Source organism: Mytilus trossulus, chromosome 14 (assembly GCF_036588685.1).
Source record: "Mytilus trossulus isolate FHL-02 chromosome 14, PNRI_Mtr1.1.1.hap1, whole genome shotgun sequence".
Lineage (NCBI taxonomy): Eukaryota > Metazoa > Mollusca > Bivalvia > Mytilida > Mytilidae > Mytilus > Mytilus trossulus.
This window is the reverse complement of record NC_086386.1, coordinates 1,963,783-1,988,968: the sequence shown is the minus strand read 5'-3', so window position 1 is coordinate 1,988,968 and position 25,186 is coordinate 1,963,783. Positions and strand designations below refer to the sequence as shown.

General features: G+C 31.5%; 1 long non-coding RNA gene across 3 annotated transcripts; it reads right to left on the bottom strand.

Annotated features, from left to right (window-relative positions):
* Positions 1-3,898: 3,898 nt before the first annotated feature.
* Positions 3,899-24,651, bottom strand: LOC134696157 (uncharacterized). Of its 3 annotated transcripts, none has more exons than XR_010102905.1 (4): positions 24,324-24,651; positions 19,429-19,586; positions 18,557-18,640; positions 3,899-4,492 (listed from the first exon to the last, which is right to left on the bottom strand). It is a non-coding gene; the product is annotated as an uncharacterized LOC134696157 (long non-coding RNA). The 3 variants fall into 3 exon arrangements; XR_010102904.1 differs by having other exon boundaries at positions 19,441-19,586; XR_010102903.1 differs by having other exon boundaries at positions 19,476-19,586.
* Positions 24,652-25,186: the final 535 nt, after the last annotated feature.

The window sequence follows — 25,186 nt, the reverse complement described above, 5'->3', positions numbered from 1 at the left end:
CTTACATACTGTATCTAAGAACCACAGACACTACTTACAGACTTTATCTAAGAACCACAGGCAATACTTACAGACTATCTAAGAACCACAGACAATACTTACAGACTGTATCTAAGAACTTAATGCAATACTTACGTCATGTATCTAAGAACCACAGACAATACTTACAGACTGTATCTTAGAACCACAGACAATTACGGCATGTATCTAAGAACCACAGGCAATACTTACGGCATGTATCTAAGAACCACAGACAATACTTACGGACTGTATCTCAAAACCACAGGCAATACTTACGGCATATATATAAGAACCACATACAATACTTACGGCATGTATCTAAGAACCACAGGCAATACTTACGGCATGTATCTAAGAACCACAGACAATCTTACGGACTGTATCTAAGAACCATAGACAATACATACGGCATGTATCTAAGGACCACAGACAATACTTACGGACTGTATCTCAGAACCACAGGCAATACTTACGGCATATATATAAGAACCACATACAATACTTACGGCATGTATCTAAGAACCACATATAATACTTACGGCATGCATCTGAGAACCTCAGGTAATACTTACTGCATGTATCTAAGAACCACAGATAATACTCACATACTGTATCTAAGAACCACAGGCAATACTTATGGCATGTATCTAAGAATAATAGACAATACTTACAGACTGTATCTAAGAATAACATACCATTCTTACGGACTGTATCTTAGAACCACATACAATACTTACGGCATGTATCTAAGAACCACAGACACTGAATACTTACGGACTGTATCTAAGAACCTCAGGCAATACTTATGGCATGTATCTAAGAACCACAGACAATACGTACAGAATGTATCTAAGATGAACCACAGGCTAAACTTATGACATGTATCTAAGAATAATAGACAATACTTACATACTGTATCTTAGAACCACAGACACTACTTACAGACTTTATCTAAGAACCACCGACAATAATTACGGACTGTATAGATTTAAGAACCCCAGGCAATAATTACGGACTGTATCTAAGAACCACAGGCAATACTTAAGGCATGTATCTAAGAACCAAAGACAATACTTACAGACTGTATCTAAGAACCTCAGGCAATACTTAAGGCATGTTTCTAAGAACCACAGACAATACTTACAGACTGTATCTAAGAACCAAAGACACTACTTACAGACTTTATCTAAGAACCGCAGGCAATACTTACAGACTGTATCTAAGAACCACATGCAATATATACGGCATGTATCTAAGAACCATAGACAATACTTATGGACTGTATCTAAGAACCACAGACAATACATAGCACAATATTTTAGCCTTGGCAATGTCAGTTTCTTTTCAATCAATAAGTCTGACTCTTCCTCTGGTATCTTTTGTCTCTCTTTCATATTATACATGTAAAACAAGTGTACATGCAGACTGCATAAAAGAATCAGAGTCAATGCATACAGACTGTTACTTTATAATAACCATATACAATACTTACAGACTGTTACTTAGAACCACATTCACTACTTACAGACTGTATCTGAGAACCAGACAAAACTTAGACTGTATCTAAGAACCAAATACAATAATTACAGACTGTTACTAAGAACCACAGACAATACTTACAGACTGTATCTAAGAACCACAGACAATACTTACAGACTGTATCTAAGAACCACAGACAATACTTACAGACTGTAGCTAAGAACCATATGCAATACTTACAGACTGTATCTAAGAACCACAGACAATATACTACTTACAAATTTTATATCATAACAAACAAAACAAACAGGCAAACAAACCATATTTGACTTCTAAAAACACACAACAGTACACAAACTGAAAGGTCTCACCTGCTTTACAGACCAATGATCTTAGGAGTCTTGAAGATTTAAGTTTCACTACAAGTATCACAGACAATTCACATTTCAGATAAATCCTGCCAGACACACACACACCTTACAAAAATTATATACACACCATATAGTTGACCTACTGCTTCAAGTATTTGAGGAATGAAACTTAACATACAACTTTAAACATAAAATGAGGTCAAGCACAGATGAACCCTGTCTGATGGTCATATAGACATTGCAAGGAACCCATATACCAAATATAGTTATCCTATTACTTATATTATGTATGTAATTCAAATGACAATAATTTTTTACTTAGTGAAAAATATTGTAGTCTTCTTTTAATCAAATATAATTTCACACATGCTTAGCTGCAATACAGTCCATTATTGGCTTTATATTAGACTTACTTCCTGCTTTGTACAGGAAATAGGACTTTGAATATGACCCTGTGTAAGAAATTTTCTCTCTTCTTCTCTTTTTTTTTTTTTATATATGATGACAGTTATATTTTCAGACACCAACTTTCCTTTAAATATACATATTGGATTAAAAAATATCAATCAAAACATATCTAATCAATTTTGTTCTTTTATTATAAATCTTCTAATTTTCTAAATTTGCATATAGGTAATTGAATAAATTATCAGTAATACCTAAATAAAGTTTATAAAATATAAAAGAAAACAAGCATTCTGAGTGTGAGTATTGCATGGCAATAGTCCCTATATAGTCACCTAGTGTTAAATATTCACTGTATTGGAACAAAATTCTAACTTGATCTATAACATGTCATGGTGTAAACAAACATCAAGTCATTATCTTCAAACATGATTAAAAAAATTTTGATAACTGATTATCTATGTGAATTTTCTAAGTTCAAGGAATATAACTCTGCAGAAAAATCATCAGACCAAAACAAAATTCAATCTTGATCTGTAACCTGTGATGATAAAAATAAAAACCAATTATCATATCAATATTTTCTAGCACGACAAAAGAGTGCGGAAAACTAATTATTTTATTGATATTTCTAAGTTCAAGAGCCATAACTCTGTACAAATCAGAACAAAATTAAAACTTGAACTGTAACTTGTCATGATAAAACTATAAACTAATCATCAAATAAATATCTTCAAAAATGACAAAAAAAAAGTGTGGAAAATTGATTATTTGAAAAAGTCTAAATCGAAAGATAACTCAAAAAAAAAAAAAACCAGATCAGAACAAAATATGATCCTGATATGTAGCTTGTCATGATAAGACAATCTACCAAATATCAAATCAATATCTTCAATCATGAAGAAAAATAGTGTGGAAAACTGATTTGCAGGACTGACAGATAGACAGAGTACAAACCTAAAGTATACATCGACTTTATCAGTAGGGGACTAATTATCCATACATATGTGATATGCATCATGTAAAATTCATACTTATCATGCATAATATTATGGTATAAAAGAAGTAGACAAAAAAGTCACTAATTACAAAAAAAGAGTAAGAGGTCACAATGTATTTTTGAGAGAATTCTTTTTGAATAGGAAGACTAATACAGACATTTTTTTTAATATATTCTAATCTATTATAAACCAAACAAATTCATTAACCAATTTACCATTTTCAAAAATTAATAAAGCATAAGCAATTTATCTTAGAAAAAGACAATATTTGAAGCATTTTCATTTATACATTTAAATAATTGTAAATGAATTATTTGTGACTCTTTGACTTTCTGTCTGGTTACTCTAGGTCCTTTGAATACTTTTAGTTTTTTTCAACATAAAAGGCAACAATCAAGGGTCATAACATATAAATAGTCAATTCAGTTTAAATATTCATCATAATTAAAAGTAAAATTATGTGTTATAATGAAGTATTAGCATATCATAATCATTATGTATGTTTTTCTGTATTTACAACAAATATATATACAAATCACATTGCGGGGAATAGTAAACTAGATGATAAATGCACTCTCTATACAATGAAGAAAATCCCCAATAAAAAAATAGATTTAAAAAAAGAATCACTGGTGTGACACTTTCCAAAGTTTCTTCGTACGTATGATGTCATGTTAAGTCTTCATAATCTAATGTCTTTTAGAAATTATGTATTTATTTATGCCAAGGTTCTCTAAGTTTTATTTAGATAGGCATTTATATTGGTATGGTATAAATGATGAAATTATATGTTTTTTCAAAATTAAATGCAATTGGGGGTAAAAGATTAATACTACACATATCAAGTAAAAAACAACACAGTTCATACCTACAAGGTACTAGTATTCAAGAATAACATCTTAATCTTATAAAATAAAAATCCAAAACAAAGTAACGGTACTTAAAACTTTAAATAGTTGTCAATGATACTCAAGAAGGAAAATGATTATAAACATCTATACAACATTTTCAAAATGAGTAATTACCAAAACAGATATATTAGAACAATACATTACATGAATTTTACACAACTCTGTCATAGTCATAAAATATAAAGCAAAACTAAATATTAAGTGCATAAAACAAGTCTTCTTTGTTTTTTAAAGTCATTCTTGTCCTGCAATCTTTGACACTTGTATTGCAAGCACTAAGGATCACTAAGATATATTGGTGAACCTAAAATAACATTGATTCATGTAAGTGCACAAAATATAGTTCAATTAATAGAATAAGCATTGATGTTAAAATGAAAAAGAAATAAGTTTGAACTGATCTGATAGCATCTGCACTAGATGACTGACTTTTACAATGATGTGTTCAAAACTTAAGTTGAAGCTGTGTCTTTCTCTGATCTTCCTGCTTGGGCATGTTGCCAAAAATACCTTTTTTGGTTTAAAAATATTTTACCAAGTTTAATTTGATATATGACTTAAACATCTTTTATAGCTTGACAGTAAAATAATAAAATCTTAAGTGTGATTAAGGTGGTACCCAACACTTTCACTAAAATTAATTTGGATCGTTTAATTTTCATAAAATTTTGTCAAAATATTTACTTTGACCCTTTAACAAAAATATAAAAATTTTAAAAATTTTGAACCAACTGTTTTGTAAAAAAAAATACACTGGTTATATAGTAGTTTGACAAACTCCATTTTTGATCATTGAGAAGCTTAATATTCGCTTTACAACACAACGTAATTAAAACGTTATGCTGATTTTACAGAGTTATCTCCCTGTAGTGCTAGGTACCACCTTAAGCGTCTCTTAATGTTTAAATCCTTTTTTAAATCAAGGGCTGTGCAGATAATTACATTGATTATGTAGGACACTTTGTGTTTTGTTTTTATCTTTAAGGCTAGCCCACTGGATTTTAATTTGATATTTATACATATGTTCCAGACCAAAGGAGTATTTGGGCTGTACGTGTACAGTTTGGACCATTTGATAGATATACATAGTGGTGCATATATAGAGTTGAGATTAATAAACAAAGTGGTGATAGATATAGAGTTAAGGTTAATGTATAAGTGGTGATTAATATATAAAGTGATGATAGATATAGACTTGAGATAAATTAATAAAGTGGGTATAGATTTAGAGAGTTGAGATAAATATATATAGTGGTGATAGATATAGACTTGAGATAAATGTACAAAGTGGTGAACAATATACATATTGGTGCTAGATATAGAGTTGAGATAAATATACTAGATGGGGATAGATATAGAGTTGAGATAAATATACAAAATAGGGTTATATATACATAGTGGTGATAGAGAGAGTTGAGATAAATATACATAGTGGTGATAGATATAGAGTTCAGATAAACTTACAATTGGCGAACAATATACATAGTGTGTTAGATATAGAGAGTTGAGATAAACATACAAAGTGGAGATAGAAATAGAGTTGAGATAAATATACAAGTCTACAAAAGACTCATTAGTGTTGCTCGAATCCAAAAAAGTTATAAAAACAAAATGCCAAATAAAGTACGAAGTTGAAGAGCATTGAGATCCAAAATTCCTAAAAGTTTTGCCAAATACAAAGATATTCAAGGTGGTGAAATATAATTTAAATGTGAAACATATACAAAGTGGTGACAGATATAAAAGGAGGGAAACCTATATAGTGATGGGACAGATATATATACATAGTGGTGATAGATTTACAAAGAAGTGACAAATATAGATAGGGGTTGTAGATATATAGAGTAGTGATAGAAACACATAATTTTAGTAAAAAAAAGAAGAGGTTATAGATAAACAGAAGAGTGATTGATATACCTATAAATATTCTATACCATTTATTCCTGAAGGAACATGTACTGTAATATTTATTCCTGTGGAAATAATATTCCAGAATAATTTTTCCATTTGGAACTTGTATTATGAAGGAACTTAAATTCCATGACAGTGATAGATATAGAGGTGAGATAAATAAACAATAAACAAAGTAGTGACACATATACATAGTGGTGTTAGATATAAAGTTGAGATACATATACAAGTCTAAATAGATATACATAGTAGTGATAGATATAGAGTTGAGATAAATAAACAAAGTGGTGATAGATATACATATTGGTGATAGTTAAAGAGAGTTGAGATAAAAATACAAAATGTGGATATATAAACATAGTGGTGATAGATATAGAGTTGAGATAACTCTAAAAGTTGTGATAGATACATATAGTGGTGATAAATATACACTGTGGTGATAGATATAGAGTTGAGATAAATAAGCAAGTGGTGATAGATATACATAGTGGTGTAAGATAAAGAGTTAAGATAAATAAATAAAATGGGGATAGCAATAAGAGTTGAGATAAATAAACAAAACAGGGATAGATATAGACTTGAGATAAATACACAAAATGGGGATATATACACATAGTGATGTTAGATAAAGAGTTGAGATAAATAAACAAAATGAGGACAGATATATATACAAAGTGGTTATAGATATAGGGTTGAGATAAAAAAAAAAAACAAAGTGGTGAAAGTGGTCCTGGACCCGATTGATTTTAACACCGAGTTTACTAGCTCTGAATTACTCTAACATTATGCACATAGGAAATTGATTTAAAAACAAAGGATTATGATAAGATATACTGGATTGGTCCTTGACCCGATTGATTTTAACACCGAGTTTACTAGCTCTGAATTACTCTAACTATATGCACATAGGAAATTGATTTAAAAACAAAGGATTATGATAAGATATACTGGATTGGTCCTGGACCCGATTGATTTTAACATGATATTTGGAGCCTCGCTCTATCCGTGGTCTAACCTGAGTATTGTCTTAAAGACAATCTCCATATACGCTTATTATAACCCTTTGTCGAATTGCTTATCAAAACCATGATAAGGGACAAAAAACTGAAATATAGATTTGAAAACTATATAAAACAACTCTAAGCCAGAGGAAGAGACATTGCAACTATATCAAAGAATTAAGCTTGAGAAGTAAAATGGAGCATCAATAACTTTATACAATGAAGTAACAAATAGTTCCCAGCAGGCACTCAACGTTGATTCAACGTTGAAACAAGGTTGTTTCTCAACGTTGAAACAATGTCAAATTTATGTTTGATTTTGAAAATTGGAATTAACGTTGTCATTTCAACGTTGAAGTTTCAACATCCATTCAACGTTGATTGAAGGTTGAATAGTAGTTGAAAGTATATTGATAAAATTTATTATAAAGCTACATACACCACATTTTTACCTGCTTTCCAAATTTTTGCTGTTGTTAGATGGTAGACAGGCAGTGTGGGTGTACAAGTTTTTGTCTCACCAATGCAAACATGACCAAAAAAAGATAAGCTAAATGGAAGACATCTAAATAAATACATCAACTGTTACTTAAGCAACATTTGGTGCTTGTACAGTCAAAATCTTAGACCATAAATGTCACATCTTAAAATCCTGTTGGCAGAAGGAATAGCTGAATTGATTGTGCCTGTCCACTTGTATTTAACGATAACTATATATAATTATATATTTCAATATATAAGTGGACACCTATCATTTCTGATATATTCTTACTTGTAGTTTTTCTTGTTGTAAATAGCTATTAAAAAAAACAAATCATTCAATGAATTTGATTACACTGCACAACTATTATGACGTATCTTTATTCCCTGACACCACAGAAAGGATCTCAAAACAGAAAGGAAAGAAGATGTAGAATAGTTCTAAACAATTCTCACAAGTTCAAAGTAATTTATATTAAACAACCAACTAATGTTAATAGTCCGGCGGCTACAAGCATATTTCAGACGAATTGTGCACACCCTGTTACAAGCATGAAATTTGGCATAGACCTTCCTCAACTATTACTCTTTTATTTCAAATAGGGAGGCATTTGAAAAAAATGTCTCACTTCCGGTAAAATCCAAAATGGCGGAGGTCATACTTAAATCTGCCCAATATCGAAGTCTAGCGTGTAAAAATGTGTTATTATCATGCTACTATCATAATATTTGGTACAGACCTTTGTTTTTTTAACTTTTGGATAGATTAAATAGATAAGATGTCTTCAGAAACCCCACTTCCGGCTTAAATCCAATATGGCTGACATTGTACTTAAATAAGCTTATTTTTTAGGGAAGGTAACTGAAATGTGTTTTAACGTATTGCTACTATAATTACATTGTGTATGAACCTTTCTTTGGTGTTTCTGATGGATACAATGCATAAGACATATGTCTTAAAAACCCTTACTTCCGGTAATATCCAAAATGGCGGACATAGAAATATCATTTTTGTATTAAAATTTTCATTTTTTTCAAAATGTAAAGAAAATGATTTTATTTTGTGCTGGTCATTAAACTGTTGGCTTAAAGTTATCCTCAAAACCACTTATTCTAGCATGTTGTAAATATTTAGATATAAAGTTGACACTTCCGGTTAAAATATGACGTAAATTTCAAAGATGAGTCCTCAATCTATTTCTTCGATGTAGAGTTTTGGATAGATTGATTAAAACAAAATAAAATCACTATAGTACTAAAAATGATTTAAAATTATTACTATTTGACCAAGAATACATGTTTATTCACAGTCACCATGACATGCACACATCGCAGAGCACGGGATACCCGATTTTCCACATTAAAAATGACCACGTATCCTTTCTTACATCCACAATGTATAAGCTTTTGACAAAATGAGTTTTTCAAAAGTTATCCTCTTTGTCCCCGCCTGGAGTGGGTAGCATAAGAGCCAATCCCAAGCTCGTCTCCCTAAACACCTACCTAAGTATATTGCATGATTTACATGCTGGAAAAGACTAAACCAAGTTCAGGGAATAGCCTCAAACAGCCGTCCCTGTTGCGCAAATAGTTATTTTCTTGCTTCGTTAACCATGTTATACCCAGCTGTTAAGTTTGTGCGATCTTACAGTAAAACCCCGGTGATTTAGTCTGATTAATCATCATTCTTTTTGTTAAAGTCACATCTTTAAATGCAATCAATGTCCCCCACATAGTCTTTTTCCCCCTTTCAAGCAAAGAGAACCATATCACAACAGGTAAAGACATGGATAACAATAAGTGTTTTAGATCACTCAGATCACTCATTGCCTAGTGCATTTGAAAGGCCATTGATAGATATTATTCCAAAGTCTTCTGCCCTCCAAAACACAATCCAAAGTTCGTCTACCCCTATGTCACGGAATAGCAAAACAGTAGTGACAGCATCATCATTAACGACTGTTCGAATCATGACTCGTTTAAGTGCGTTTTTCACTGCATCAGACACATGCACCATGATTTTAGTGTCTCTCAATGTGAACTTGATGCCGAACTTGAAATACATTACGTGGTGGATAAAATAGAATATCTTGACCATTTGTTGCTATAACTACCATACGCATCCAAGACTTCATCTCCTCGTATTTCAGTTTCAAGGTATTTTATTTAGGTAAGGACATAATACCCAATCAGCATACTCAGTAGGTCGCAATTCACAATCGGAGAGCTGATTTCCAACATTTACAAAGACTGTGGTATTGTTTCTCACATCCAGAAATTCTGCAAAAACATATATTTTCTTGCCTTGTTAACCTAATCTGTCTCTTTTTTTTTCGATCTTCCAACAAAACCACGTATCGTTTCAATGACATTAAACATCAAATCCATATGGTGATGTTGGCTGGTCAATCATCATTCTAAATGCTATAGTCACATCTTCAAACTCCTTTAATGTCACCAACGCAGTTCCTTTTCCAGCAAACGTGTTATCTTTTAATGCCTAATGCATTTGAAAGGTCATTGCTTGATATATATCTTATACTTTCCCCCTTCCAAATGCAAACCAAAGTTTGTCTGCCCCTATGTCATGGAATAGCGTAACAGAAATGACATCAGTATCGACTGTTTGAGTCATGACTCAGTTAAGTCTATGTTTCACTGCATCAGACACATCTATCTTGATTCTAGTGTCAGTCTCTTCGTGTAAACATGGTGCTAAACTTGAAACATCATCAAGTGGTGGATAACACTGAACATCCTGAGCATTTGTTGCTTCAACTACCTTGTACTCAAAATTGTATTGAGCAAGCTCCTGTGAATGAAAACTTAAAAGTTCTTTCTTACTGTCGTCATCTCTCAGAAAACTTTCCCAATTTTGAGGATGTTTTTAATCCTGGGTTCGTCTGTGTATTCCCTTTCCCCTAAATGTTGCCCTTGCTTCTTTTAGCAGCTTTCAAACTACCAGTATTTTCTATGTTCACATCCAACACCACATCCACTGTTGTTACAGTTTCAAGGTGTTTTCTTACGAGTATGATGATTGGGTATTATGTCCTTACCTTAATAAAATACCTTGAGACTGTAACAAGAGTGGATGAAGTCTTTGATGAGTATGGTAGTTGTAGCAACAAATGCTCAGGATATTCTATCTTTTTCACCATGTGATGTATTTTAAATGTAGCACCATATTAACATAAAGAGACTGGCACTTAAATAATGGTGCATGTGTCTGATGCAGTGAAACACGCACTTAAACGAGTCATGATTAACAGTCACTGATGATGCTGTCAATACTATTTCGCTATTCCGTGACATAGGGGCAGACGAACTATGGATTGTATTTGGGGAGGCAAAAATTAATCTCTTTCAATGGTCTTTCAAATGCACTAGGCAATGAGTGATCACACACTTTTATTTCTGACCCATACCTTATGAAGGGTTGTGATACTGTTCTCTCTTTGCTTGAAAAGGAAAAAAAGACTGCGTAGGAGACATTGATGGCATTTGAAGATGTGACTTTAACATAAAGAATGATGATTGATCAGCCTAAATCACCGGGGTTGTATTGTACAAACTTATCAGATCTAACATGATTAACAAAGCAAGAAAGTCAATTTTTGCACAAAAAGAAAACTCATTTTAAGTGAGGCTATTCCCACGACTTGTTCTAGTCTTTTCAAGCATGTAAAACGTGTAATATACTAATGCAGGTGTTTAGTGAGACGAGCTTTATATTGACTCTTATGCTACCTAGTCTTGTCACTAATGGATTGCGAAGGGACAAAAAGGGTCCCTTTTAAAAAAAATCTTTCTGAGACCTCATCATTTTTTCAGAAGCTTGTACATTATGGATGTAAGAAAGGATGCCGTGGTTATTTTTAATGTGTAAAATCGGGTCTCCCGTGCACTGCCTTGTGTGCATGTGGTGGTGACTGTGAATAAACATGTATTCTTGGCCAAATAGTAGTAATTTTAAATATTTTTTAGTACTATAGTGATTTTTTTTGGTTTAAATCAATCTATCCAAAACTCTACATCGAAGAAATAGATTGAGGACTCATCTTTGAAATTTACGTCATATTTTTACCGGAAGTGTCAACTTTATATCTAAACATTTACAACATGCTAGAATAAGTTGTTTTGGGGGTAACTTAAAGCCAAAAGTTTAATGACCAGCACAAAATAAAATCATTTTCTTTACATTTTGAAAAAATTAGAAAATTTGAATAAAAAATTGATATTTCTCTGTCCGCCATTTTGGATACTTTCGGAGGTAAGGGTTTTTAAGACATATGTTTCATACATTGTCTCCATCAGAAGCACCAAAGAAAGGTTTATACACATTGTAATTATAGCAGCAATACGTTAAAACACATTTCAATTACCCACCCTAAAAAATAAGCTTATTTAAGTACAATGTCCGCCATATTGGATTTTAAGCGGAAGTGGGGTTTCTGAAGACATCTAATCTATTTAATTTATGAAAAAGTAGTAAAACACAAGGTCTGTACCAAATATTATGATAGCAGCATGATAATGGGACATTTTTACACGCTAGCCTTCGATATTGGGCTGAATTAAGTATGACGTCCGCCATTTTGGATTTTACCGGAAGTGATACATTTTTTTCAAATGCCTCCCTATCTGAAATAAAAGAGTTATAGTTGAGGAAGGTCTATGCCAAATTTCATGCTTGTAACAGGATGTGCACAATTTTTCTCAAAGCCGCCGGACTATAAGCCCTTCTGAAAAGAATTATATCCCAGGAAGAGTGAAGACATTATTAGATCCAACATGTGTTCAGGATAATCGCAATATTTATGAAAATAAGAACATGCTGCACCACTGCTAACCAGACAAATCTCCACAAAAAACAAAGATCCTTGATTATATAAATATATTACCCTCATAAACCATTAAATTAATACTTATTTCCTAACGAATAATATCAAAAATAGTAATACAATCATATTTCTTTTGACAAAAGATTTATTTTATAAATTCATTTGTTATATTTGTCTCTTTTTGTCCTTATTGCATGTCATCATTCTTCCATCACCTCTGGATCTTTCTGCAGTAAACTTTAAGCTGGAGTGGTCTTTATCAGATATGTATTTCCAAGTGACATCATTTTACTCTAGCAGTATATTTAAACTCTGGAAAAAATCAGATTATAATAAATATAAATTGTATGTCATGAAAAGATATTTTAAATTTGAGCCACTTTCAATTTGTTTTTAGAAGCATTGAAAACAAATAAAACCATAACGATGAAGCACATATTGTAATAAGATAATTATTAATAAAGATGTATACATGAATGTTTACTATTACTAGTTTTTTGTTAATGAAGAAGCTTCAACCTGAGTTTTGTAAGACTGCAGGTTTCATTATATTTTTGAAAACAATGAAAACACTTTACCTAAAATGTTTTTTTTTTTTATAAGAGCTCTTATACAAGAATAGCTTAGATATAATAACAAACATAAAATGGTTTGTAAGGTAACCAAAATTAAAATAAACAATAGATTAATCTTTGAATACAAATGGTATATAGTTATACAGACAAAAAACCTACCTTTGATGATTTTAAAGACTGGAATTCCCAAAACTGACTTTTAATTTAGCTCCACTTGATGCGTTTCAACAATTGATCTGTCAAGCTTCTGTAAAATAAATAATACATGTTCATGATATCAGATAATGGATTGCTATAACATTCAAAACTAGGTTATGTACACATTAATGTAAACAGGCTTTTCTCGTATTACACAGTCAGATTTCACCTGAAGATCAGATAAGGGTCAGACCGACTTGTTTTTGTAAAAATAAGACAATTAAAGTATCAATTTTCTTTCACATGAATGATAGTTCAAATTTAATACTTTTTTGTCCAGTTGAAATTCATTCTTTGACTTTATAATCGTCAAAAAGTATGTGGTTTACCAAGCCGCCAAGTTAAACTATAGTCGCCGTCACGTAAAATTGGCACCATGATTTTTGTCAAAATTTTCTTAAATATCGACCGCGTTTACTCGAGATCATGTTTTTCAATTAGCGGAATAAAAATCCAATCCAAATATATACTACTGTCCTACCTTTTATTGTGTTTGCACTGTATAATCCTGACCTTCACAAAATCTAGGATTATTTTGTATGGTGGAATCCGACATTGTTATTACCGGAAGTGTTGCCGTGGAGTCCACGTGCTCTAAATTTTCTTGTGTCTCTCGGAGCTGTGCGTCATCTTTATGTAAAAAGCGCGGGAAATCGTATCATCAATGACAATGATATTGCCAGAGAGTAACCAATGTTATGTAGTAAGGGATCCTCATAGAAACCAAGATGGCGGTTTTACAATGAAAACAATCTTGAAAAATGTGAAGGTCAGGATTATACAGTGCAAACACAATAAAAGGTAGGACAGTAGTATATATTTGGATTGGATTTTTATTCCGCTAATTGAAAAACATGATCTCGAGTAAACGCGATTGATATTTAAGAAAATTTTGACAAAAATCATGGTGCCAATTTTACGTGACGGCGACTATAAACGAATTGCATATACAATGTATATAGCAGTGGCGGATCCAGAACTTTTCCTAAGGGTGGGCCTGCTGACTGAACTAAGGGGGACCCGCTCCAGTCATGCGTCAGTGATTCCGTATTTAATCAAACAAATTGTTCATACGAAAGGGGCCCCCTTCCTGGATCCGCCTATGTATAGTATAAGGTAAACATGTTGGGAAATTTATCTAACCAAAATATTGTAAACACTTGCTTATCCCCCTTTTTTTCTTATTTGAACCTTTAGCATAATAAATGTACCAATCTTTACCTTAAAACTTTAAAACGAAACTAAATATGCTTTCCACATTAAATGCTCTTAGAAATAGGAGGATATTATATATGATGGCCCTTCCATGTGTTCTGATCTGTTTTCTGTAGTACAATGTTGACGTTATATTTTTCTCTAATTGTGCAATTGATACCAATTCAGAGTTTCTAAACACAATTCTTAAATACGACAAACCGTGATCGCCACATGCAAACATCTACATACCATAAATATACGTGATAAACGGAAAGTTTCTCTTCGACACTTCGTCCTTTGTTGTTCTTTTTGAAATACAGGAAAGGTGCGTGTTTAAATAATGCGCATGTGCAATCTAACTTCCGGTTCAAATCCCGCGAAAATATGAATGAAAGAAATCGCGATCATTATTGATAATCATCAGCTTACTATTTCAAATTCCTTTACATGTTATCTTTATGTTCAAATTAAAATTATGTAAAATAAAATTAATAAATTATATTTCTTATTCCCGAGAAATTCAGTATCAAACGACTTACCCCTCCCCCTTTTTCTCATACTGTGACACAAAACTCAAGTTGAAATAGTTATCAATAGAATATAGTACTATACTGTTTTGTGAAAACCAAAACTCTATTTCATTCTTTTCTTTTTTGTAAATATAATATACTTCTTCGGTTATGCATGTATATTGCCTTAGATAATTAAATGATTTTTTTTTATATAGGCCTACAATGAAATAAATTAACGTTGATTCAATGTGGAATCAACGTTCCAATTTCAACGTTGAAAAGATCAACGTTAATTCAACGTTGAATGTTTGTTTATTCCTCAACGTTGAAAATGTAACGTTGTTTCAACGTTGAATATACGTTAATCACATTTCAACCTCATTTCAACGTTTATTCAATGTTGAGTGCCTGCTGGGTTATGTCCTGTTATGTCCGATATAAATGTGCCACATGAAAAGAATAAAGGAAGTACTTAACAGGATATGTCAATTAAAGTGAAATGATAAGAAATATTAATTGCATCAACAGAATGTTATAAAGTTCTTCACTTAAATATACATACAAGTCACTAGTTCAGATTTGATTCTCATGGGGATTCACCACCTGTATATACAAATATTACAATAATTATTTGTGCAACCGCTGACAAATAATTGTTCTTTTTCAAAAAGAAAAATGCTAATTGACTTTAACTACCAAACTATAATTATTTAGCTGACCAATAATACATCTATTATTTTAATAGAGATACGATGTATATATATCATGTATATAGAATACATGTTACGGATTTTCTATTTATTTTCATCATTAATATCGATCCAGAAGAAGAAAATAATACATGTTTATGTGTATCTGTTATGGACACTCCTGAACTATTTTAAGATACAGTTTAGGTCATGTGATGTCAAAACACACGTGCATGCATCTGTGACGTATATAGAATCAACCAATCAATATACGCGATCTTGTAATCACGTGGAAGCAATTAGATAGAAATATTTGACTGATAAAATACTCATACTTATCTATCACACAGAACATGATCTATGTTTATGCTATAACATCGGAAGTGAATGACTATTGTGTCTTGTGTTTTTAAAAACAACTAGTAATAATCATCTCTCAAATAGAGTTTGATATTACACGTTATTCTCAAATAGAAAAGCAACATATAATAATCTCTCAAAAAGATAAATTAAGAGAATAGCAAAAATAAAGTAATCTCTCAAATAGAGACTGCGTTTTTGTTTTTGGAAAAAAAACCAGTAATAATCATCTCTCAAATAGAGATTGATTAAACAGTAATAATCATCTCACAAATAGAGATTTTTAAAACAGTAATAATCATCTCTAAAATAGGGATTGATATTCGGAATATTGATAATACAAGTTATTTTCAAAAAGACACATAACGATCTCTCAAATAGAGAATGCTATTAATAGAATAGCAAAAAAAAAATAATCTCTCAAATAGAGACTGCTTTAATAACTAAATTGTTCTGAAATAGAATAACAAAATAAGATATTTAATCTCTCAAATAGAGTATTAAAAGCATGAGAAAACGTTGTACATACAAAGAGACCTAATAATCTAAAAGAGTATTTAACTAATTCAAAGAAGGAAAAATTATATAACCACGAAATCAATAAAGAAAAAATATAAAGAACAATAAACTAACTGAAGAGTTTATTGATAAAAAAGAAGAAAAATACCAAATAAATAGAAAGAAGAAAAAGATAAAAAAAACGAAGATATCAACAGGTGTCGTATCCCCATAAGAGAAATCAAATTTGAACTATTCTACATATTACAAAGGAAGAAACATATAGGCTAGGGATACCTGATGAGGATAAGCCTAGGTCTACATGACCATAACCGAAACACCATTTTCTTAATATACACAGAACAATTCTACTACAATCATGCAATTGTGAATTTCTAGAAAAATATGGAAATAAATGCAGACGAATGTATTCAATAACCGGAAATATTTACCATACACTAAGTTTACTAGCTCTGAATTACCCTAACTATATGCACATAGAAAATTGATTTAAAAACAAAGGATTAGGATAAGATATACTGGATTGGTCCTGGACCCGATTGATTTTAACACCGAGTTTACTAGCTCTGAATTACTCTAACTATATGCACATAGGAAATTGATTTAAAAACAAAGGATTATGATAAGATATACTGGATTGGTCCTGGACCCGATTGATTTTAACAGTATCCCCATAAGAGAAATCAAATTTGAACTCTTCTACATATTACAAAGGAAGAAACATATAGGCTAGGGATACCTGATAGGAAAAGCCTAGGTCTACATGACCATAACCGAAACACCATTTTCTTAATATACACAGAACAATTCTACTACAGTCATGCAATTGTGAATTTCTAGAAAAATATGGAAATAAATGCAGACGAATGTATTCAATAACCGGAAATATTTACCATACACTAAGTTTACTAGCTCTGAATTACCCTAACTATATGCACATAGGAAATTGATTTAAAAACAAAGGATTATGATAAGATATACTGGATGGGTCCTGGACCCGATTGATTTTAACACCGAGTTTACTATCTCTGAATTACTCTAACTATATGCACATAGGAAATTGATTTAAAAACAAAGGATTATGATAAGATATACTGGATTGGTCCTGGACCCGATTGATTTTAACAAGTGGTGATAGATATACATAGTGGTGTAAGATAAAGAGTTAAGATAAATAAATAAAATGGGGATAAAAATAAGAGTTGAGATAAATAAACAAAACAGGGATAGATATAGACTTGAGATAAATACACAAAATGGGGATATATACACATAGTGATGTTAGATAAAGAGTTGAGATAAATAAACAAAATGAGGACAGATATATATACAAAGTGGTTATAAATATAGGGTTGAGATAAAAAAAACAAAGTGGTGAAAATATACATATTGGTGATAGATATAGAGAGTTGGAGCTAAAAATACAAAATGGGGATATATAAACATAGTGGTGATAGATATAGAGTTGAGATAAAAATTCAAAATGTGGATATATATAAACATAGTGGTTATAGATATACTAGGGTTAAGATAAATATACATATTGGTGATGGATATGGAGAGTTGAGCTAAATATAAAAAATGAGGATATATAAACATAGTGGTTATAGATATAGAGACATAGTGGTGAAAAATATAGAAGTGAGATAAATAAACATAATGGGGATAGGTATAGAGTGGAAATAAATAAACAAAAATGGGGATATGTATACATATTGGTAATAGATATAGAGTTGAGATAAATTTACAATTGTTGAAAGATATACACAGTTATGATAGAGCGAGTTAAGATAAATATACATAGTGGTGATAGATATAGATACACAGTATGGTGAAATTATACAATGTGGTGATTAGTTTTCAAAGTGTTGATAAATTTACAGATTGGTGATATACAGAATGGTGTTCAATATATACAGTGTTGGTATAGATACACAAAGTAGTGATATGTATATGTAGAGTGTTGTGAAAGACACACAGGCTAGCAAACACCTTTATCCATACAGTGTAAATTCATTCATTTTTTACGAAACCATTTTTTTATCTAACAGGATTTAAAAAAAAATACAGCTGTAAATTAACCTTTTGCAATGACTTGAGAATTCTTTATTTTCCTTGGTAAATTCTTCCACCAAACAAGTCCTCATTTTTAATCCAGCATGTTATCTGCAAAATATAATGTATGTTTATACTACATGCAAGTACAGTAAAACTAATATCCTGGAAGTTCAAATAAGTAATTTTTTATTTGAAGTGAAAAGTCCTAATATAAAAAGGTCTTCAAAATGTAGGGTAATGAAAAAAGTGGTATAACCCTGATGGTGTTATACCTTAAAGTTAATATACCATCTACGATATTTTTTGGGGGAATGATAGCTTAACTGCGTATAGAAATAAGGTGAGGTATCTGAAGGATTGTTCATTAAACCAACAATGGTAGGTAAAAATGATTAACCACAATTTTCTACAGGATCAACCATTATAAAACAAGCTATAAATTTGATCAACCATTAGTTTCCATTGGATCAGCCTTTATAAAACTAGCAATATAGTTGACAGTGAAAAACTTCTATTTAATACTAGATCAATCTAAAAAAACAAGAAACTTAACATGCTTAAGAGAGATTGATAACCAGCTATCTCAGACTACATATATATCTACAATACAAGCAATATAGGAAGGAATGATAAACCTCCATTTTATACAGTATCAGCCTTGAAACCTGAAACATAGATAAGGCTGATACATGTAATTTCCCATTTTATAATTGATATACCGTTTATAAAACAGGCATATACTAGGTAAGGTTGATAAGCTAGTTTTTAACATGGTCAGCCTTCATAAAACAAGTAATATATTTAGTAATATATAAAGGAGAGGATGATGAACCACAAATTAATTTCAACCTGGATAAGCCTTTCGCAAAATAAGAATATAAGTAAAGTTGAAGTACGTCCATTAAAACCTGGATTAGCATTCATCAAACATGGTCAAAATAACAATATAGTTGCTTGAGGCTGTTAAACTGTTATCTTTACTTGATCAGCCTTCAGAAAACAAGTAATAAAGGTGAGGTTGATGTAACACTATTTAAAACTGGATCAGCCTTCACTGAAAAAGAAATATTGGTGGAGTTTATATGATATATTTAGAATACATTGGTGGATAAACAGCTATGGTTTTTAAAACAATGGGAGGGAGAGTCAAGTTGCTGAATAAGTTAGTAAATTATTTACAATTTCAACATTTCAATTAAAAGCCTGTCAACATTCAGATTATGAGTTTGCAATAGTATGTGGCAGCATGGCCAACTGTATTAAATTCCAATTTTAATTGACTAGAATTGATATTTTCCTGTTGAACAATATCTATGGGGCAACTCAAAATATTTTTCTTAAATTTTCAGGGTAGTTATAATGTTTTTTGAGATATTAGCAATAAAGTGCAGGTTTGGTAAAACAGATTTCTTGTGCCTTCATAAAGCGTTATTGATACTGGCACAAAAGTTGACGGAACATCATCTTAAAAACTTTAAAGACATTGAAACATTAATTGTGACTCTTTTGTTAATCAATACAAAAATAGTTGGTTTTTTTATTTAAAAAATGGATAAAAGCCTTAAACTCAAAATGTTAACCTTTATCGTGCAGAAATAATTTCCATCTTTATAGGCACAAATACTTTTTCCTTTTTAAGAGGAAATATTTTCCACCTCTTTAGGTTGAATATTTTCAAGTGCTATATTTCCCTGTTATAGAACAGATTTTTTCCTTCCAAGATAGGCGGATAAATTTGCATATTTTGGCTCTATTCCTACTTGAATATGTCTGGAACCCATGTTTGAAAGTTTCTAGGCGTAAAGGGGGACCTCAAACAGATTCCCTGTGTTGAAGGCCGTTCATTGACCTATAATGGTTTACTTTTGTTAAAATTGTTATTTGGATGGAGAGTTGTCTCATTGGCACTCACACCACATCTCCCTATATCTATTTTCCCTGAAATATTGCAAAAATGACATATTCTGACCGAATTGAATCTCAAAAACACATTTATGAAATAGGGATATAAGACTGTTAGTTTTCCCATTTCAATGGTTTTACACTAGTAATTTGGGGGCCCTTTATAGCTTGTTGTTTTATAAATGGTTATTTGGATGGAGAGTTGTCTTGTTGGCACTCACACCACATCTTCCTATTTCGATATATCCTGATATTATACCCTGATGCAGAGCAACTATACTCAGTGTTCTGAATTTTTATCCTTATATAATATATTTGACTATAAATAGGAAAACTTAATTGTTTCTAACTTTAATGCCAAATTAGATTTTTTACCCAATTTAACATTCCATTGACATGGAAAATGATAGTGCGAGTGGGGCATCCTTGTACTTTGAACACATTCTTGTTATCATTCAATGGGTCCACAGTCATGACAGTATATTCTATCATGATGCTGTGCGATTCGGATTTAAAATTATTTTTTGCTAAAATCCCAGTAGATCATATGATCCGAAAACTTCATTTAACCCCATGTTCTATAATTTCTAACAGTGACAGCCAGGTTTGTTGATGGATTAAAACTTGGCAATTTTTTTTTCTTTCTGTTTTTGTTTTCAACTTTAAATTGAGTTTAATTAAAAGTAGGGTATAGAGATTATACACAATACTTATTACAACAAAGCACAGATCAAGTTAAAAATTGGATGGCTTCACTTTAACCTTTCAGGAGTTGTGCCCCTGATTTTAACATAAATTTCTGATCTTTTAGTTTCTGCCATTTAACTATAGTTTGCCTCCTCCAAATTTCATGAAACTCCATACACTATGCAGAATATATAACCAGAAACACAGATCAAGTTTGACATTAGAAGGTTTCACTCAAACTGTTTGCCCCTTTATAAATTTATATGGAAAACTGTATAAAAATCGCTCATACAGTTGCTCGGTAATAATTTATTGAAAAGTATTGATTTTAGTTGAAATGATAGGACAATTTTTTAGTGGGTTCTCACTTTTGTCCAACGACTTTTGTATTTGGACCAGTATAGGTTGGTCCCTTCCGTAAAACATCCAGTATGCCTTCTACTCCAGTCAATCTAGCATAAATTTGACCCTAACCCTAAAGTAATTGCACCAGAAGATTTTTTAGTTTTAATCTTTGGCATTATACCCCAAATATACACAGAAATAAGTCCCATAAAATCTAACTTGAGGAAGACTAAAAAATTCACTATTTAAAATTTCTATGGCCTTGAAAAAGAAGATAACTCTTGCAAACTAGAGGCTCTAAAGAGCCTGTGTCGCTCACCTTGGTCTATGTGAATATTAAACAAAGGACGCAGATGGATTCATGACAAAATTGTGTTTTGGTGATAATGATGTGTTTGTACATCTTAATTAACTGAACATTCTAGCTGCTTACAATTATCTCTATCTATAATTTACTTGGCCCAGTAGTTTCAGAGAAGATTTTTGTAAAAGATTACCAAGATTTACTAAAAAATGGTTAAAACATGACTATAAAGGGCAATAACTCCTAAAGGAGTCAACTGACAATTTTGGTCATGTTGATATAGGAAGATGTGGTGTGAGTGCCAATGAGACAACTCTCCATCCAAATAACAATTTAAAAAGTAATTTAAACCATTATAGGTTAAAGTACGGCCTTCAACTTGGAGCCTTGGCTAACACCGAACAACAAGCTAAAAAAGGGCCCAAAAAATTTCTACCTATTTGTAGATCTTACTTTGCCAACATGTATTGTTTTTTACAGTTTATCTCTATCTATAATAATATTCAAGATAATAACGAAAAACAGCAAAATTTCCCTAAAATTAACAGTTCAGGGGCAGCTCCCCACAACAGGTTGTCCGATTCATTTGAAAATTTCAGGGCAGATAGATTTTGACCTGATAAATAATTTTACTACTTGTCAGATTTGCTTTAAATGCTTTGGTTTTTGAGTTATAAGCCCCAATGTTCTATTTTTAACAGTGGCAGCCATCTTGGTTGGTTGACCGGGTCACGCCACAGTTTTTAAACTAGATACCCAAACAATGATTGTGGCCAAGTTTGGTTTAATTTGGCCCCGTAGTATCAGAGAAGAAGATTTTTGTAAAAGATTACGAAGATTTACGAAAAATAGTTAAAAATTTACTATATAAAAGGGCAATAACTCCAAAAGATCATTATTGCTGTTTACAGTTTATCTCTATCTATAATAATATTCAAGATATAACCAAAAACAGCAAAATTTCCTTAAAATTACCAATTCAGGGGCAGCAACCCAACAACCGGTTGTCCGATTCATGTGAAAATTAGAAAAGAACTTGACCAGTTGAACAATATTTTTTTCAGTCAGATTTGCTCTAAATGCTTTGCCTTTGGTTTTTGAGTTATAAGCCAAAAACTGCATTTTACCCCTATGTTCTATTTTTAGCTGTGGCGGCCATCTTGGTTGGTTGGCTGGGTCACCGGACACATTTTTTAAACAATATACCCCAATGATGATTGTGGCCAGGAGAGCTAAAAAGGCAGAAATTTGAATAAAAATTGATAGAAAGTTATTACTTTACTGCTTCTGTTCATCAGAATGTATTGATTCTTGATTTTTTAGCAGACTTAAGAGTAAAACAAACAATTCTGAAGGTGTTTTCATATCTTTTATCAAGCAATAAACTTAATTTCATAATACACCTAATCGCTATTTATTCCATTCCGGATAAGTTCTAAAATTACACAACTTTTTCATCCAGTCGGGCTATCTGGGACCCTGTTTAAACAATTCACCATGCATGATACTTTTTAATGAGACCTGTTTAAACTACCGTAAATACTTCAAACAGAATATTTTTTTACTTCAATTTTAATTTCGAAAAAAGTGGATCATACTATATCAAAATTTCTTGATGATCACTTTCTAAAGTTTTTACTCCCCGAGCTCACTGCTGATGACCTCCATTTTTGGCCCGCGTGACCTAAACAGGAAGTTGTATAAATGACTGTTTTTCCAGAAATGGACTAAATAGCGATAAGGTGTATTCATTGGTTGACCCTTTTTTGAATATTTCAACATGTCAAAGTAAAGAATCTCAAATTTAATCAAAATAATAAAGCATGTTTTCTTCTTTTTTGTGGTTTAAAGTTTCTTTAGATTAGTAAGTTGCTGATAAAATATAATATACAGATGTAAACAATACCAAATTGTCACATTACTTTTTCTAAATTGTCACAAAGCTTCAAATTAGCAATTTTTTAAATGAAATATGCACGAAAAAAATAAAACTACCCATAACACTTTTTTTGTACATTTCATGAGCAGAAGATTATATAATTTAGTCGAATACAAACCTATAACCCCATTTAAGTTTCATACTTTACATAAATTTCAAGAAAAACAACCAAAATCTGACCCCAAAAAAAGACTTTTTTTTTGCAAGAGTTATCTCCCCTTATAATGTGCTGATTTTGAGTTTCTCTCAAGCTGGGAACAGTATATCTAATATAACATATTATATAACATGTTCCTGCCTCAAGTTAGATTTTATGGGACTTTTTTCTGTGTACATATATATAGGGCATAATGCTATAGAATTATAACTAAAACATTTTCTGTTGCAATTAGATTTCTTAGATTGACTGGACTATTCGAAATATACAAATATTAACAAATATTGTCAACAATTTCAATAACGGCCGGGAAACAGACTAACATCTCAGTCTGGTAAGGCTAGTATTTTATTTTTTTCTGGAACGCCTCGCCTCCCATAGACACATTTTCTTATTTTATTATAGGAGTGCGGACTGTCTACGAGTGCAGCTAAAACAAAAAATGATTATCATTTACACCCATTACTCTTTGGCCTTCTTCCATCTTCATCGTCATTACCAGTCTGTCCGATTTTGTTGTTCATCTACTCTTGACTCTTGCTGATCCAAGTCATCCGACATGCTGTAATGGCTGTAGAAATTATTTTTGTAGAAATATTCGAAGCAGCTCAGGAAAGGGATGCTAGCCTAGTTCCGGAACAAATCACCTGTTTACTTAGTCTGTTGTAATAAGCTAATAGCATACTGTACCATACTCTACCGTACATACAGTATACGTTGTTACAATCTCTAAAAGACAAATAAAACTAATAACTTTCTTATTGATAAAGCAAATAGTTTTTGGATGGGGTGAAAAATCACAACTCAGAACAGGACAAATGAAACTAAGTATAATTTACTTCGACTACTGATCAGCTGATATGCAAACATAAAAACAGACACAAAAATAACATAAAATAGTGAATGAAAGATTGATTGCACTTTGAATGAATAATTCAGACACGTGTTTGTTTACAAATATTTATGTCACGTGAAGGCGCAATGAAGTCACAATTTGCATCGATCTTGCAATACACTAGTTCACTCATACATAATCTAATATCATGCAACGTAAATGTGATTGGTTATCAAATAAAACAGAAATAATGCATGTACAGTTTTCAAAGAATTTGTTCATCAAATAGATTAGATTTTAACTTTTGACACGAATAGGTCGGGTTGACATTTCTGTCATTGGCGATAATATTGAGATAAATGGGATTAAACTAACCGTCAAAAATGTCTAGAGAAGCACATCTAGAGAACCTTATAATTAATAAGCCATACTTACCAAAATTACTCTATATCAATAAATCCTATGTAAGTGAAATTTCACAATGA